Raw genomic sequence first — 16,852 nt, forward strand, 5'->3', positions numbered from 1 at the left:
CTATTCCGCTATTTAATCAAAAACCTTTGGGGATCAGTTAAATTGGGGGATAGTCTGTGTTGGTACGTGTGAGAGAGATCCACCTTTCCAAGTTGTTGGGGTTCATCTCATACTTCTGAAGGTTTGAGGGTGCTGCCTGTTCCATACTCCCCCTACTCCTAGCCTTTTAGGGGTACAAACAATAGTAATTGGGGCCTAGTGTGGTTGTGTACGTGTGATATACATACACTTTTTTGGGATCATATTTTCTATTCCGCTATTTAATCAAAAACCTTTGGGGATCAGTTAAATTGGGGGATAGTCTGTGTTGGTACGTGTGAGAGAGATCCACCTTTCCAAGTTGTTGAGGTTCATCTCATACTTCTGAAGGTTTGAGGGTGCTGCCTGTTCCATACTCCCCCTACTCCTAGCCTTTTAGGGGTACAAACAATAGTAATTGGGGCCTAGTGTGGTTGTGTACGTGTGATATACATACACTTTTTTGGGATCATATTTTCTATTCCGCTATTTAATCAAAAACCTTTGGGGATCAGTTAAATTGGGGGATAGTCTGTGTTGGTACGTGTGAGAGAGATCCACCTTTCCAAGTTGTTGGGGTTCATCTCATACTTCTGAAGGTTTGAGGGTGCTGCCTGTTCCATACTCCCCCTACTCCTAGCCTTTTAGGGGTACAAACAATAGTAATTGGGGCCTAGTGTGGTTGTGTACGTGTGATATACATACACTTTTTTGGGATCATATTTTCTATTCCGCTATTTAATCAAAAACCTTTGGGGATCAGTTAAATTGGGGGATAGTCTGTGTTGGTACGTGTGAGAGAGATCCACCTTTCCAAGTTGTTGAGGTTCATCTCATACTTCTGAAGGTTTGAGGGTGCTGCCTGTTCCATACTCCCCCTACTCCTAGCCTTTTAGGGGTACAAACAATAGTAATTGGGGCCTAGTGTGGTTGTGTACGTGTGATATACATACACTTTTTTGGGATCATATTTTCTATTCCGCTATTTAATCAAAAACCTTTGGGGATCAGTTAAATTGGGGGATAGTCTGTGTTGGTACGTGTGAGAGAGATCCACCTTTCCAAGTTGTTGGGGTTCATCTCATACTTCTGAAGGTTTGAGGGTGCTGCCTGTTCCATACTCCCCCTACTCCTAGCCTTTTAGGGGTACAAACAATAGTAATTGGGGCCTAGTGTGGTTGTGTACGTGTGATATACATACACTTTTTTGGGATCATATTTTCTATTCCGCTATTTAATCAAAAACCTTTGGGGATCAGTTAAATTGGGGGATAGTCTGTGTTGGTACGTGTGAGAGAGATCCACCTTTCCAAGTTGTTGGGGTTCATCTCATACTTCTGAAGGTTTGAGGGTGCTGCCTGTTCCATACTCCCCCTACTCCTAGCCTTTTAGGGGTACAAACAATAGTAATTGGGGCCTAGTGTGGTTGTGTACGTGTGATATACATACACTTTTTTGGGATCATATTTTCTATTCCGCTATTTAATCAAAAACCTTTGGGGATCAGTTAAATTGGGGGATAGTCTGTGTTGGTACGTGTGAGAGAGATCCACCTTTCCAAGTTGTTGGGGTTCATCTCATACTTCTGAAGGTTTGAGGGTGCTGCCTGTTCCATACTCCCCCTACTCCTAGCCTTTTAGGGGTACAAACAATAGTAATTGGGGCCTAGTGTGGTTGTGTACGTGTGATATACATACACTTTTTTGGGATCATATTTTCTATTCCGCTATTTAATCAAAAACCTTTGGGGATCAGTTAAATTGGGGGATAGTCTGTGTTGGTACGTGTGAGAGAGATCCACCTTTCCAAGTTGTTGGGGTTCATCTCATACTTCTGAAGGTTTGAGGGTGCTGCCTGTTCCATACCCCCCCTACTCCTAGCCTTTTAGGGGTACAAACAATAGTAATTGGGGCCTAGTGTGGTTGTGTACGTGTGATATACATACACTTTTTTGGGATCATATTTTCTATTCCGCTATTTAATCAAAAACCTTTGGGGATCAGTTAAATTGGGGGATAGTCTGTGTTGGTACGTGTGAGAGAGATCCACCTTTCCAAGTTGTTGAGGTTCATCTCATACTTCTGAAGGTTTGAGGGTGCTGCCTGTTCCATACTCCCCCTACTCCTAGCCTTTTAGGGGTACAAACAATAGTAATTGGGGCCTAGTGTGGTTGTGTACGTGTGATATACATACACTTTTTTGGGATCATATTTTCTATTCCGCTATTTAATCAAAAACCTTTGGGGATCAGTTAAATTGGGGGATAGTCTGTGTTGGTACGTGTGAGAGAGATCCACCTTTCCAAGTTGTTGGGGTTCATCTCATACTTCTGAAGGTTTGAGGGTGCTGCCTGTTCCATACTCCCCCTACTCCTAGCCTTTTAGGGGTACAAACAATAGTAATTGGGGCCTAGTGTGGTTGTGTACGTGTGATATACATACACTTTTTTGGGATCATATTTTCTATTCCGCTATTTAATCAAAAACCTTTGGGGATCAGTTAAATTGGGGGATAGTCTGTGTTGGTACGTGTGAGAGAGATCCACCTTTCCAAGTTGTTGGGGTTCATCTCATACTTCTGAAGGTTTGAGGGTGCTGCCTGTTCCATACTCCCCCTACTCCTAGCCTTTTAGGGGTACAAACAATAGTAATTGGGGCCTAGTGTGGTTGTGTACGTGTGATATACATACACTTTTTTGGGATCATATTTTCTATTCCGCTATTTAATCAAAAACCTTTGGGGATCAGTTAAATTGGGGGATAGTCTGTGTTGGTACGTGTGAGAGAGATCCACCTTTCCAAGTTGTTGAGGTTCATCTCATACTTCTGAAGGTTTGAGGGTGCTGCCTGTTCCATACTCCCCCTACTCCTAGCCTTTTAGGGGTACAAACAATAGTAATTGGGGCCTAGTGTGGTTGTGTACGTGTGATATACATACACTTTTTTGGGATCATATTTTCTATTCCGCTATTTAATCAAAAACCTTTGGGGATCAGTTAAATTGGGGGATAGTCTGTGTTGGTACGTGTGAGAGAGATCCACCTTTCCAAGTTGTTGGGGTTCATCTCATACTTCTGAAGGTTTGAGGGTGCTGCCTGTTCCATACTCCCCCTACTCCTAGCCTTTTAGGGGTACAAACAATAGTAATTGGGGCCTAGTGTGGTTGTGTACGTGTGATATACATACACTTTTTTGGGATCATATTTTCTATTCCGCTATTTAATCAAAAACCTTTGGGGATCAGTTAAATTGGGGGATAGTCTGTGTTGGTACGTGTGAGAGAGATCCACCTTTCCAAGTTGTTGAGGTTCATCTCATACTTCTGAAGGTTTGAGGGTGCTGCCTGTTCCATACTCCCCCTACTCCTAGCCTTTTAGGGGTACAAACAATAGTAATTGGGGCCTAGTGTGGTTGTGTACGTGTGATATACATACACTTTTTTGGGATCATATTTTCTATTCCGCTATTTAATCAAAAACCTTTGGGGATCAGTTAAATTGGGGGATAGTCTGTGTTGGTACGTGTGAGAGAGATCCACCTTTCCAAGTTGTTGGGGTTCATCTCATACTTCTGAAGGTTTGAGGGTGCTGCCTGTTCCATACTCCCCCTACTCCTAGCCTTTTAGGGGTACAAACAATAGTAATTGGGGCCTAGTGTGGTTGTGTACGTGTGATATACATACACTTTTTTGGGATCATATTTTCTATTCCGCTATTTAATCAAAAACCTTTGGGGATCAGTTAAATTGGGGGATAGTCTGTGTTGGTACGTGTGAGAGAGATCCACCTTTCCAAGTTGTTGGGGTTCATCTCATACTTCTGAAGGTTTGAGGGTGCTGCCTGTTCCATACTCCCCCTACTCCTAGCCTTTTAGGGGTACAAACAATAGTAATTGGGGCCTAGTGTGGTTGTGTACGTGTGATATACATACACTTTTTTGGGATCATATTTTCTATTCCGCTATTTAATCAAAAACCTTTGGGGATCAGTTAAATTGGGGGATAGTCTGTGTTGGTACGTGTGAGAGAGATCCACCTTTCCAAGTTGTTGGGGTTCATCTCATACTTCTGAAGGTTTGAGGGTGCTGCCTGTTCCATACTCCCCCTACTCCTAGCCTTTTAGGGGTACAAACAATAGTAATTGGGGCCTAGTGTGGTTGTGTACGTGTGATATACATACACTTTTTTGGGATCATATTTTCTATTCCGCTATTTAATCAAAAACCTTTGGGGATCAGTTAAATTGGGGGATAGTCTGTGTTGGTACGTGTGAGAGAGATCCACCTTTCCAAGTTGTTGGGGTTCATCTCATACTTCTGAAGGTTTGAGGGTGCTGCCTGTTCCATACCCCCCCTACTCCTAGCCTTTTAGGGGTACAAACAATAGTAATTGGGGCCTAGTGTGGTTGTGTACGTGTGATATACATACACTTTTTTGGGATCATATTTTCTATTCCGCTATTTAATCAAAAACCTTTGGGGATCAGTTAAATTGGGGGATAGTCTGTGTTGGTACGTGTGAGAGAGATCCACCTTTCCAAGTTGTTGAGGTTCATCTCATACTTCTGAAGGTTTGAGGGTGCTGCCTGTTCCATACTCCCCCTACTCCTAGCCTTTTAGGGGTACAAACAATAGTAATTGGGGCCTAGTGTGGTTGTGTACGTGTGATATACATACACTTTTTTGGGATCATATTTTCTATTCCGCTATTTAATCAAAAACCTTTGGGGATCAGTTAAATTGGGGGATAGTCTGTGTTGGTACGTGTGAGAGAGATCCACCTTTCCAAGTTGTTGGGGTTCATCTCATACTTCTGAAGGTTTGAGGGTGCTGCCTGTTCCATACTCCCCCTACTCCTAGCCTTTTAGGGGTACAAACAATAGTAATTGGGGCCTAGTGTGGTTGTGTACGTGTGATATACATACACTTTTTTGGGATCATATTTTCTATTCCGCTATTTAATCAAAAACCTTTGGGGATCAGTTAAATTGGGGGATAGTCTGTGTTGGTACGTGTGAGAGAGATCCACCTTTCCAAGTTGTTGGGGTTCATCTCATACTTCTGAAGGTTTGAGGGTGCTGCCTGTTCCATACTCCCCCTACTCCTAGCCTTTTAGGGGTACAAACAATAGTAATTGGGGCCTAGTGTGGTTGTGTACGTGTGATATACATACACTTTTTTGGGATCATATTTTCTATTCCGCTATTTAATCAAAAACCTTTGGGGATCAGTTAAATTGGGGGATAGTCTGTGTTGGTACGTGTGAGAGAGATCCACCTTTCCAAGTTGTTGGGGTTCATCTCATACTTCTGAAGGTTTGAGGGTGCTGCCTGTTCCATACTCCCCCTACTCCTAGCCTTTTAGGGGTACAAACAATAGTAATTGGGGCCTAGTGTGGTTGTGTACGTGTGATATACATACACTTTTTTGGGATCATATTTTCTATTCCGCTATTTAATCAAAAACCTTTGGGGATCAGTTAAATTGGGGGATAGTCTGTGTTGGTACGTGTGAGAGAGATCCACCTTTCCAAGTTGTTGGGGTTCATCTCATACTTCTGAAGGTTTGAGGGTGCTGCCTGTTCCATACTCCCCCTACTCCTAGCCTTTTAGGGGTACAAACAATAGTAATTGGGGCCTAGTGTGGTTGTGTACGTGTGATATACATACACTTTTTTGGGATCATATTTTCTATTCCGCTATTTAATCAAAAACCTTTGGGGATCAGTTAAATTGGGGGATAGTCTGTGTTGGTACGTGTGAGAGAGATCCACCTTTCCAAGTTGTTGGGGTTCATCTCATACTTCTGAAGGTTTGAGGGTGCTGCCTGTTCCATACCCCCCCTACTCCTAGCCTTTTAGGGGTACAAACAATAGTAATTGGGGCCTAGTGTGGTTGTGTACGTGTGATATACATACACTTTTTTGGGATCATATTTTCTATTCCGCTATTTAATCAAAAACCTTTGGGGATCAGTTAAATTGGGGGATAGTCTGTGTTGGTACGTGTGAGAGAGATCCACCTTTCCAAGTTGTTGGGGTTCATCTCATACTTCTGAAGGTTTGAGGGTGCTGCCTGTTCCATACCCCCCCTACTCCTAGCCTTTTAGGGGTACAAACAATAGTAATTGGGGCCTAGTGTGGTTGTGTACGTGTGATATACATACACTTTTTTTGATCATATTTCCTATTCCGCTATTCAATAAAAACCTTTGAGGATCAATTGAATTGCGGGATAGTCTGTGTCGGTACGTGTGAGAGAGATCCACCTTTCCAAGTTGTTGGGGTTCATCTCATACTTCTGAAGGTTTGAGGGTGCTGCCTGTTCCATACCCCCCCTACTCCTCATCTAGCCTTTTAGGGGTACAAACAATAGTAATTGGGGCCTAGTGTGGTTGTGTACGTGCGAGATACATACACTTTTTTTGATCATATTTCCTATTCCGCTATTCAATAAAAACCTTTGAGGATCAATTGAATTGCGGGATAGTCTGTGTCGGTACGTGTGAGAGAGATCCACCTTTCCAAGTTGTTGGGGTTCATCTCATACTTCTGAAGGTTTGAGGGTGCTGCCTGTTCCAATACCCCCCCTACTCCTCATCTAGCCTTTTAGGGGTACAAACAATAGTAATTGGGGCCTAGTGTGGTTGTGTACGTGCGAGATACATACACTTTTTTTGATCATATTTCCTATTCCGCTATTCAATAAAAACCTTTGAGGATCAATTGAATTGCGGGATAGTCTGTGTCGGTACGTGTGAGAGAGATCCACCTTTCCAAGTTGTTGGGGTTCATCTCATACTTCTGAAGGTTTGAGGGTGCTGCCTGTTCCATACCCCCCCTACTCCTCATCTAGCCTTTTAGGGGTACAAACAATAGTAATTGGGGCCTAGTGTGGTTGTGTACGTGCGAGATACATACACTTTTTTTGATCATATTTCCTATTCCGCTATTCAATAAAAACCTTTGAGGATCAATTGAATTGCGGGATAGTCTGTGTCGGTACGTGTGAGAGAGATCCACCTTTCCAAGTTGTTGGGGTTCATCTCATACTTCTGAAGGTTTGAGGGTGCTGCCTGTTCCATACCCCCCCTACTCCTCATCTAGCCTTTTAGGGGTACAAACAATAGTAATTGGGGCCTAGTGTGGTTGTGTACGTGCGAGATACATACACTTTTTTTGATCATATTTCCTATTCCGCTATTCAATAAAAACCTTTGAGGATCAATTGAATTGCGGGATAGTCTGTGTCGGTACGTGTGAGAGAGATCCACCTTTCCAAGTTGTTGGGGTTCATCTCATACTTCTGAAGGTTTGAGGGTGCTGCCTGTTCCATACCCCCCCTACTCCTCATCTAGCCTTTTAGGGGTACAAACAATAGTAATTGGGGCCTAGTGTGGTTGTGTACGTGCGAGATACATACACTTTTTTTGATCATATTTCCTATTCCGCTATTCAATAAAAACCTTTGAGGATCAATTGAATTGCGGGATAGTCTGTGTCGGTACGTGTGAGAGAGATCCACCTTTCCAAGTTGTTGGGGTTCATCTCATACTTCTGAAGGTTTGAGGGTGCTGCCTGTTCCATACCCCCCCTACTCCTCATCTAGCCTTTAAGGGGTACAAACAATAGTAATTGGGGCCTAGTGTGGTTGTGTACGTGCGAGATACATACACTTTTTTTGATCATATTTCCTATTCCGCTATTCAATAAAAACCTTTGAGGATCAATTGAATTGCGGGATAGTCTGTGTCGGTACGTGTGAGAGAGATCCACCTTTCCAAGTTGTTGGGGTTCATCTCATACTTCTGAAGGTTTGAGGGTGCTGCCTGTTCCATACCCCCCCTACTCCTCATCTAGCCTTTTAGGGGTACAAACAATAGTAATTGGGGCCTAGTGTGGTTGTGTACGTGCGAGATACATACACTTTTTTTGATCATATTTCCTATTCCGCTATTCAATAAAAACCTTTGAGGATCAACTGAATTGCGGGATAGTCTGTGTCGGTACGTGTGAGAGAGATCCACCTTTCCAAGTTGTTGGGGTTCATCTCATACTTCTGAAGGTTTGAGGGTGCTGCCTGTTCCATACCCCCCCTACTCCTCATCTAGCCTTTTAGGGGTACAAACAATAGTAATTGGGGCCTAGTGTGGTTGTGTACGTGCGAGATACATACACTTTTTTTGATCATATTTCCTATTCCGCTATTCAATAAAAACCTTTGAGGATCAATTGAATTGCGGGATAGTCTGTGTCGGTACGTGTGAGAGAGATCCACCTTTCCAAGTTGTTGGGGTTCATCTCATACTTCTGAAGGTTTGAGGGTGCTGCCTGTTCCATACTCCCCCTACTCCTCATCTAGCCTTTTAGGGGTACAAACAATAGTAATTGGGGCCTAGTGTGGTTGTGTACGTGTGATATACATACACTTTTTTTGGATCATATTTTCTATTCCGCTATTCAATAAAAACCTTTCTAGGGCAAGATCTTAAATTACAGAAATATGAGGAGACCGTCAAATAAGGGCCGTGGCCTGGGTCGTGGTGCTGCTGGTAGAGCTCCTGTTGCAAGGAGAGGACATGGTCGATCTGTGCCAGCTACACGCACAAGTGAAACACCTTCCTCAAGTGTGAGTAGGCGACAGAACCTGCATCAGTATTTGGTAGGGCATCAAACGTCCCTAGAAGTGATGAGGCCAGAACAAGTTGAGGCGATAGTAGATTGGTTTGCTGCTGACAGTGCCTCCAGTTCCTTCACATTGTCTCCCACCCAGTCTACTGCAGAAAGGTCAGAGTTGGCACCTGCAGCCAATGTCCAACCGTCTTTCACCTCACCCCCTTGCAAATCAGGCCAGCAGTCTGAGCCCCAAGCCATACAGCAGTCTCTTATTCTTTTTGAGGACTCTATCAGCAGGGTTTCCCAGGGCCATCCACCTAGCCCTGCCCCAGAAGTGGAAGAGATTGAGTGCAGCGATGCCCAACCACTTATTTCTCAAGATGAGTACATGCAAGGATCATCGCAGCACGTCTCCGATGATGACGAAACGCAGGTGCCAACTGCTGCGGCGTTCAGCATTGTGGAGACCGACAAGGAGGGCAGGGGTGAAGACTGGGTGGAAGATGATGTGGAGGACGATGAGGTCCTCGACCCCACATGGAATGAACGTCATGCAGGTGAACTGAGTAGTTTGGAGGAAGAGGCGGTGGTCGCACAGAGCCACCAGCACAGCAGAAGAGGGAGCAGGGTGCAGAAGCGGAGCGGCCGTGCCCTAGACACTACGCCCGCTACTGCCCAACGCAGCAAGGGAACGAGCGCACCAAAGTCAGCTCAAAGGAGTTCTCTAGCGTGGAAGTTCTTTAGAAAATGTGCTGATGACAGGACACGAGTGGTTTGCACCCTGTGCAATCAGAGCTTGAAGCGAGGCATGAACCTTCTCAACCTGAGCACAACCTGCATGATCAGGCATCTAAGTGCAAAGCACGAGCTGCAGTGGAGTACACACCTTCAAAACCAAGAAACGTCTCTGGCTCATCCTGCTTCCTCTTCTGCTGCAGTCTCGGCCGCTCCAGCCACATCTGTAGTGATACCGGCACCTGCCACCCCGCAAACAGACGATCTGTCAGCAACACCACCACCTGGGTCACCAACAACCATCTCCACAATGTCCCGTGGAAGCGTTCAGCTTTCCATCTCCCAAACACTTGAGAGGAAGAGGAAGTACCCCCCTACCCACCCGCGATCCCTGGCCCTGAATGCCAGCATTTCAAAATTATTGGCCTTTGAAATGCTGTCATTCCGTCTGGTGGAGACGCACAGTTTTAAAAACCTTATGTCGGTGGCTGTCCCACAGTACGTCGTGCCCAGCCGCCACTACTTTTCCAGGCAAGCCATCCCTTCCCTGCACAACCAAGTGGGGGAAAAAATCAGGTGTGCACTGCGCAACGCCATCTGTGCCAAGGTCCACCTAACTACGGATACGTGGACCAGTAAGCACGGTCAGGGGCGTTATATCTCCCTAACGGCACACTGGGTAAATGCAGTGGCGGATGGGCCTGAGGCGGATAGCAATTTGGCGCATGTCCTTCCACCACCGAGGATTGCAGGGCGCTTCAGTTTGCCTCCTGTTCCTAACTCCTCCTACTCCGCTTCCTCATCCTCTACCGCCTCCTCATCCGGACAGCGTAACACCTTCACCACCAACTTCAGCACGGCCAGGGGTAAACGACAGCAGGCAGTTTTACAACTTGCCTGTTTGGGGGACAAACCACACACCGCGCAGGAGTTGTGGAGGAGCATGGAACAGCAGACAAATGAGTGGTTGCTGCCAGCGAGCCTCAAGCCCGGCCTGGTGGTGTGCGATAACGGGCGAAATCTCATAGCAGCTCTGGGCCTAGCCGGTTTGACGCACATCCCTTGCCTGGCGCATGTGCTGAATTTGGTGGTGCAGAGGTTCCTTAAAAACTACCCCGATATGTCAGAGCTGCTGCAGAAAGTGCGGGCCGTTTGTGCGCACTTTCGGCGTTCTCACCCTGCTGCTGCTCGCCTGGCAGCGCTGCAGCGTAACTTCGGCCTTCCCGCTCACCGCCTCATATGTGACGTGCCCACAAGGTGGAACTCCACCTTGCACATGCTGGAAAGACTGTGCGAGCAGCAGCAGGCCATAGTGGAGTTTCAGCTGCAGCACGCACGCGTGAGTCGCTCTGCGGAACAGCACCACTTCACCACCAATAACTGGGCCTCCATGCGAGACCTGTGTGCCTTGTTGCGCTGTTTTGAGTACTCCACCAACATGGCCAGTGGCAATGACGCCGTTCTCAGCTTAACTATCCCACTTCTATGCCTCCTTGAAAAAACAATTCGGGCGATGATGGAAGAGGATGTGGCACAGGATGAGGAGGAGGAGGAGGATGAAGAGGTAACATTTCCAAGGCTTTCAGGGCAGTCATTCGCAAGGGGCTCCGAGGGTGGGTTCCTGCACACGCAAACGCCAGGGACGCAATTGTCCAGCAGGGGCACAGTTCTGGAGGATGAGGAGGATGAGGAGGAGGAGGAGCTGGAGGAGGAGATGGAACCATGTTCACAGCAGGGTGGCACCCAGGCCAGCTCATGGCCATCACTGGTGCGTGGCTGGGGGGATACAGAGGACACGGACCATACACCTCCCACAGAGGACAGCCTTTCGTTGCCTCTGGGCAGCCTGGCACACATGAGCGATTACATGCTGCAGTGTCTCCACAACGACCGCCGAGTTGCCCACATTCTAACTTGTGCTGATTACTGGGTGGCCACGCTGCTGGATCCCCGTTACAAGGACAACGTACCGTCCTTAATTCACTCACTGGAGCGCGATCGCAAGATGCGCGAGTACAAGCGCACGCTGGTAGACGCCATGCTGCTGGCATTCCCATCTGACAGCGGGGCCACAGTGGAAGCACAAGGCAGAGGAGGAGGAGGAGGAGGTCGCCAACGCAACCAGGGCACCGCCAGCACCTCAGAAGGCAGGGTTAGCATGGCCGAAATGTGGAAAAGCTTTGTCAGCACGCCACAACAAACAGCAGCACCAGCAGCTCAGATGGAACGTCTTAGCAGGAGGCAGCATTTTACCAACATGGTGGAGCAGTATGTGTGCACACGCCTACATGTAGTGAATGACGGGTCTGCCCCCTTCAACTTCTGGGTCTCCAAATTGGGCACATGGCCTGAGCTTGCCCTTTACGCCTTGGAGGTGCTGGCGTGCCCTGCAGCCAGTGTATTATCTGAACGGGTATTTAGCACGGCTGGGGGCGTTATAACAGACAAGCGCAGCCGCCTGTCCAGAGACAATGTGGACAAGCTCACGTTCATTAAAATGAACCAGGCATGGATCCCACGGGACTTTTCCGTACCTTATGCAGAATAGCAATGGATACCGACCTTACCCACCCATTGTTCCATTTTTGCTCTTTCTCACTCTTTTGGGGTGTACCCTCATTTAAAATTTTTGAAAAGAAGCAGTGTTGGCTACCTCGTCCTCCTCCTCAGGGCCAGATTAATGTAGGGGCTATTGGAGCTGCAGCTCCAGGCCCCTACCTTTTATATAGGCCCCGGGTTGGCCATATTCACTGTTACCGCTCTTCTGTCACTTGTAAACACAGAAGTCTGGCTTCTATGCTCGCTTCCCCAGGCAGCACCCTCAGAACCTCCCCACACAGCGTGAAGGCCGGACAAGGAGGGACAGTTGGCGATGCATGGATGTGTTTATGGGCTTCAGAGACAGCATCCCATGTTGAATTAGGCATGCATGGCTGCACCCTTCCTCCTCTGGGTGCATGGCAAGGCACGGCCCTAAGGCCCTTCAAAATCCTCAGCACCAAGCCCATGATGCTGTTAATCCGGCCCTGGTCCTCCTCCACCGCCGCTTCCACCTACACCGCCCATAGGTGTGCGCAGCCTATTGCATTAAGGTGTGCACCCCAAAGTTGAAATACACATGCATGTGTTTGCCAGCAGGGAGAGTAATGTATCGGGGCCATGTACCTGTAGGCAAGGAGAAATAGAGCAGAGCAGGTCCCAGGGAGATCTTTCCCATCTCCTCACTGGCAATGCTATGTGCCCTAGGTGATTAGGGTGTGCCCAGGCACACCCAGCACACCCTGTGCGCACGCCTATGTCACCGCCACATCCACCACCACCTCAACCTCCCTCCTACTCCATATGGGCCTCGTCCTTCAGAGATGAAGAAGAACATTGTTTTATTTTTCTGTTTTTTTTTGTTGTTTTAAGTTATTTCCCTATCCACATTTGTTTGCAGAGCACTTGCCATGCTCTTAATTACGTTTTGCTGCCATTTGCAGCACTCTAGCCCTTTCCTTTGGTGTTTTAGAGCCATTTTAGTGCCTTAAAGTTCGGGTCCCCATTGACTTCAATGGGGTTCGGTGTCCGGGAAAAGTTCGGTAAAAGTCCGGGACACGGACCCGGACTTTTTTTTAAAGTTCGGCCGAACCCGTCGAACACGGACATCTAGGTGTCCGCTCAACCCTATTTGTGTTTGCTGTTAACCGTACATTGTATACCCCTGTATGTTGTGGTCTTTAAGGTGCCCATCTAATAGGTTTTTGAAACTATCGATGCTCCCTGCTGATACGACTGCTTGTGGAAGAGAATTCCACATCCTTACCGCTCTTACAGTGAAGAACCCCTTACGTACTTTAAGGTTAAACCGCTTTTCCTTTAGTTTTAGTGAGTTTGTTCCTTATGCTAGGGTCGCCAGTACAGTATTTGTACATTGATATCATATCCCCCCTCAATCGTCTCTTCTCCAGAGAGAATAAGTTCAGTGCTTGTAGTCTTTCCTCATAGCTGATGTCCTCCATTCCCCTAATTATTTGTATTGCCCTTCTCTGGACTCTTTCCAGTTCCAGCACATCCTTCCTGAGGACCGGTGCCCAGAACTGGACAGCATACTCCAGATGTGGCCGGACCAGAGTCTTGTAGAGCAGGAGAATAATCTCTTTATTTCTGGAGTGAATCCCCTTTTTTATGCATCCCAGTATTCTGTTGGTTTTGCTTGCAGTGGCTTGGCATTGCATGCCACTGCCAAGCCTGTTGTCTACCAGGTCCTTTTCCATCCTAGACTCACCCAGAGGTTCCCCCCTAGTGAGTAGCTTGCTTTCTGGTTTCTGGCACCCAAGTGCATTACTTTACATTTTTCAACATTAAACCTCATCTGCCATGTAGTTTCCCACCCCATTATTTTGTTCAGGTCCACTTGTAAGGTTTCCACATCCTGCATAGAAGATATTGGCATGCCTAGTTTAGTAAGGTTTCCACATCCTGCATAGAAGATATTGGCATGCCTAGTTTAGTGTCACCGCTGAATGTCAGCAAGGCGAGCCATGGCTGTGTAAAATCTTCTAAAAAGGCCCGAGATTTTCCTGGCCTGCCATAAGACATCCTGGACCCCAGGGTATTTGGCAACGAACCGCTGCACAACCAAGTTCAGGACGTGTGCCATGCATGGCACATGTGTAATTTTGCCCTGTTTCTGCGCACTCAGCAGATTGGTACCATTGTTGCACACCACTTTACCAACTGTCAAATTGAGCGGTGTCAGACACTGATCTGCCTGTGAACGCAAAGCTGAAAGGAGTGCAGGACCAGTGTGGCTCTTGGCTTCCAGGCACAACAGACGCAGCACAGCATGGCAACGTCTCACCTGGCATATGGAATAGGTTCTGGGGATCTTGGGTGGCGCAGCGGAAGAGACAGTAGCAACGGAAAAGGAGGAGACAGCCAAGGAGGAGAGGGAGGCTGGAGTAGGAGGAGTAGAAGAGGCAGGCCTGAATGCAATCCGTGGCATTAAAACCAAATCTACACGGATGCCATGGGTTACATGCTTGACGACCGTCAGAAGGTTTACCCAGTGGGCAGTAAAAGTTATATACCTTCCCTGCCCGTGTTTGCTAGACCATGTGTCTGTGGTCAGATGTATCTTGGCACCGACACTGTGTGCCAGAGATACATTCACTGGCCGCTGAACATGGCTATACAGCTCTGGAATGCCCTTTTGCCTGGGACCTTCCATTGTGGTGTTCCAATGGCCACAAATTTCCGAAAGGCCTCCGAGTCCACCAGTTTATATGGCAGTAGTTGGCGGGCTACCAGATCCGACAAGCCAACAGTCAAACGTTGGGTAAGAGGGTTATCCGGCGTCATCATTATTTTATGCTCCAACATTTGGGCCACGGAAGCCTGCCTTTTTCCAGAACAATGTGAGGACAGCATGATGGAAGGTGGAGTGGAGGACAATTGTGAAGAGAGAGGAGAAGGAGAATAGGCACGATGGTGTGAGCCTGGAGTGTGATTTTGTGGGTTCTGACGGCGTTGCTCCCACTGTGCTCGGTGATGGGAGTCCAAGTGCCTTCTTAAGGCGGTCGTCCCTAGGTGAGTGTTGGGCTTACTGCGACTTATGCGTTGACTGCAAAGGCGGCAGATGACAACACTGGGTGTGCCAGATATCACTGTACATGGTTGATGGCTCGCTGCTGATACATTTGCAGTCTGCTTTGTCCCTCCTGTGCCATGCAAGTTCCTCCTGCTTCTCCTCCCTATCTGCTGGTCCATCTCTCCCTCTGAACTCCCCTCCTCTTCCTCTCTTGTGGGCACCCATGTGACGTCCATAGACACGTCATCATCGACGTCACCTTCCCCACCACTAACATTCGAGATCTCGGAGTAGGCAGCAACAGCAGGAACCAACCTCATTGGGCTGATCTTGGTACTTTCCTCAGACGGCTGAGTGGCGGCTCTTGCTACCTCCTCTTCCTGATTCAATGCCAACAATGGCTGTGCATCGCAAATGTCTTGTGATGGATCAGAAAATAATTCCAGTGACTCAAGTGGAGGGTATATGGTGGTGGTGGACTCTTTGGGGGTGCACACAGCAGAGAGTGAAGAGGGTGCAGATAGAGAGGATGAGGAGGGTGCAGAAGAGGAAGGCTGAGTGAGCCACTCAACCAAGTCTGGTGCGTCCTTTGACGTAATCATACGCACCTTCTGAAACTTCACAGTTTGGCTCCGGCCTACTGCTCCTGCCCTACCTCTACCACCCCTGTGTAAGGCCTGCTTCTTCCTCTGCCTGTCGTTTTTTAAATGACCCTGTGACAAAAGTCTCTAGAAAAGCGCAGTATATGTGGAACAAGGTATATAACACCCCGCTTCAATCTGTGGTATTGGGGGGCCACTGGTTTATCACACCAGTTCTTCAAAAAATTGGCCAGTAACTGTTGTCACTGTGTGTAGCACAGTTAACGCAGCAAAAGAGACCACATTTTTGCAGGACTAAAATACACTGTTATAAAAGTATACTGTTAAATAACACCCCACTTCAATCTGTGGTATTGGGGGGCCACTGGTTTATCACACCAGTTGTACAAAAAATTGGCCAGTAAGTTTGGCACTGTGTGTAGCAGAGTTAACGCAGCAAAAGAGGCAATATTTTTGCAGGACACAAATACACTTATAAAAGTATACTCAGATAACACCCCACTTCAATCTGTGGTATAGGGGGGCCACTGGTCTATCACACCAGTTCTACAAAAAATTGGCCAGTAACTGTTGTCACTGTGTGTAGCGGAGTTAACGCAGCAAAAGAGGCCAAATTTTTTCAGGACTAAAATACACTGTTATAAAAGTATACTGTTAAATAACACCCCACTTCAAACTGTGGTATTGAGGGGCCACTGGTCTATCACACCAGTTCTACAAAAAATTGGCCAGTAACTGTTGTCACTGTGTGTAGCAGAGTTAACGCAGCAAAAGAGGCCACATTTTTGCAGGACTAAAATACACTGTTATAAAAGTATACTGTTAAATAACACCCCACTTCAATATGTGGCATTGGGAGACCACTGGTCTATCACACCAGTTGTATAAAAAATTGTCCAGTAAGTTTGGCACTGTGTGTAGCAGAGTTAACGCAGAAAAAAAAGCTATATTTTTGCTGGACACAAATACCCTTAGAAAAGTATACTCAGATAACACCCCACTTCAATATGTGGTATTGGGGGGACCACTGGTCTATCACACCAGTTATAATACATTAAAAGTCCTTTTGTCAGTGTTTGTAGTATTGCTGCAGCAATGCTCACCACACCAGTCACAATGCTGTACATTGCACAATACAAATCTACTATAATATGCTTTCTATATTAGAAAGTATATTATTAGTGTATTACACCACTATATAGAGCACTGCACACCAAAGAAAAGTACACGTATACCAAATACCAGTCCTTAAAAGGACTTTTGTGGACCTTAACAGAGCGATTTGTGTCACTGACGATCTGTCCCTGGTGCACAC

At 46.9% G+C, this 16,852-nt stretch overlaps 2 protein-coding genes across 2 annotated transcripts in view; both read right to left on the reverse strand.

The window, feature by feature from the left end:
- LOC309566803 (vomeronasal type-2 receptor 26-like) overlaps nt 1–16,852 on the reverse strand; it is a gene marked incomplete at both ends in the record, with an annotated part of 356,998 nt that overhangs the window by 308,724 nt on the left and 31,422 nt on the right. The gene's annotated exons all lie outside the window — the stretch shown is intronic.
- LOC309567099 (vomeronasal type-2 receptor 26-like) overlaps nt 1–16,852 on the reverse strand; it is a gene marked incomplete at its 3' end in the record, with an annotated part of 254,334 nt that overhangs the window by 52,712 nt on the left and 184,770 nt on the right. The window lies entirely within an intron of this gene.

Source organism: Pelophylax lessonae, assembly GCF_965119305.1.
Source record: "Pelophylax lessonae genome assembly, chromosome: 1".
Classification (NCBI taxonomy): domain Eukaryota; kingdom Metazoa; phylum Chordata; class Amphibia; order Anura; family Ranidae; genus Pelophylax; species Pelophylax lessonae.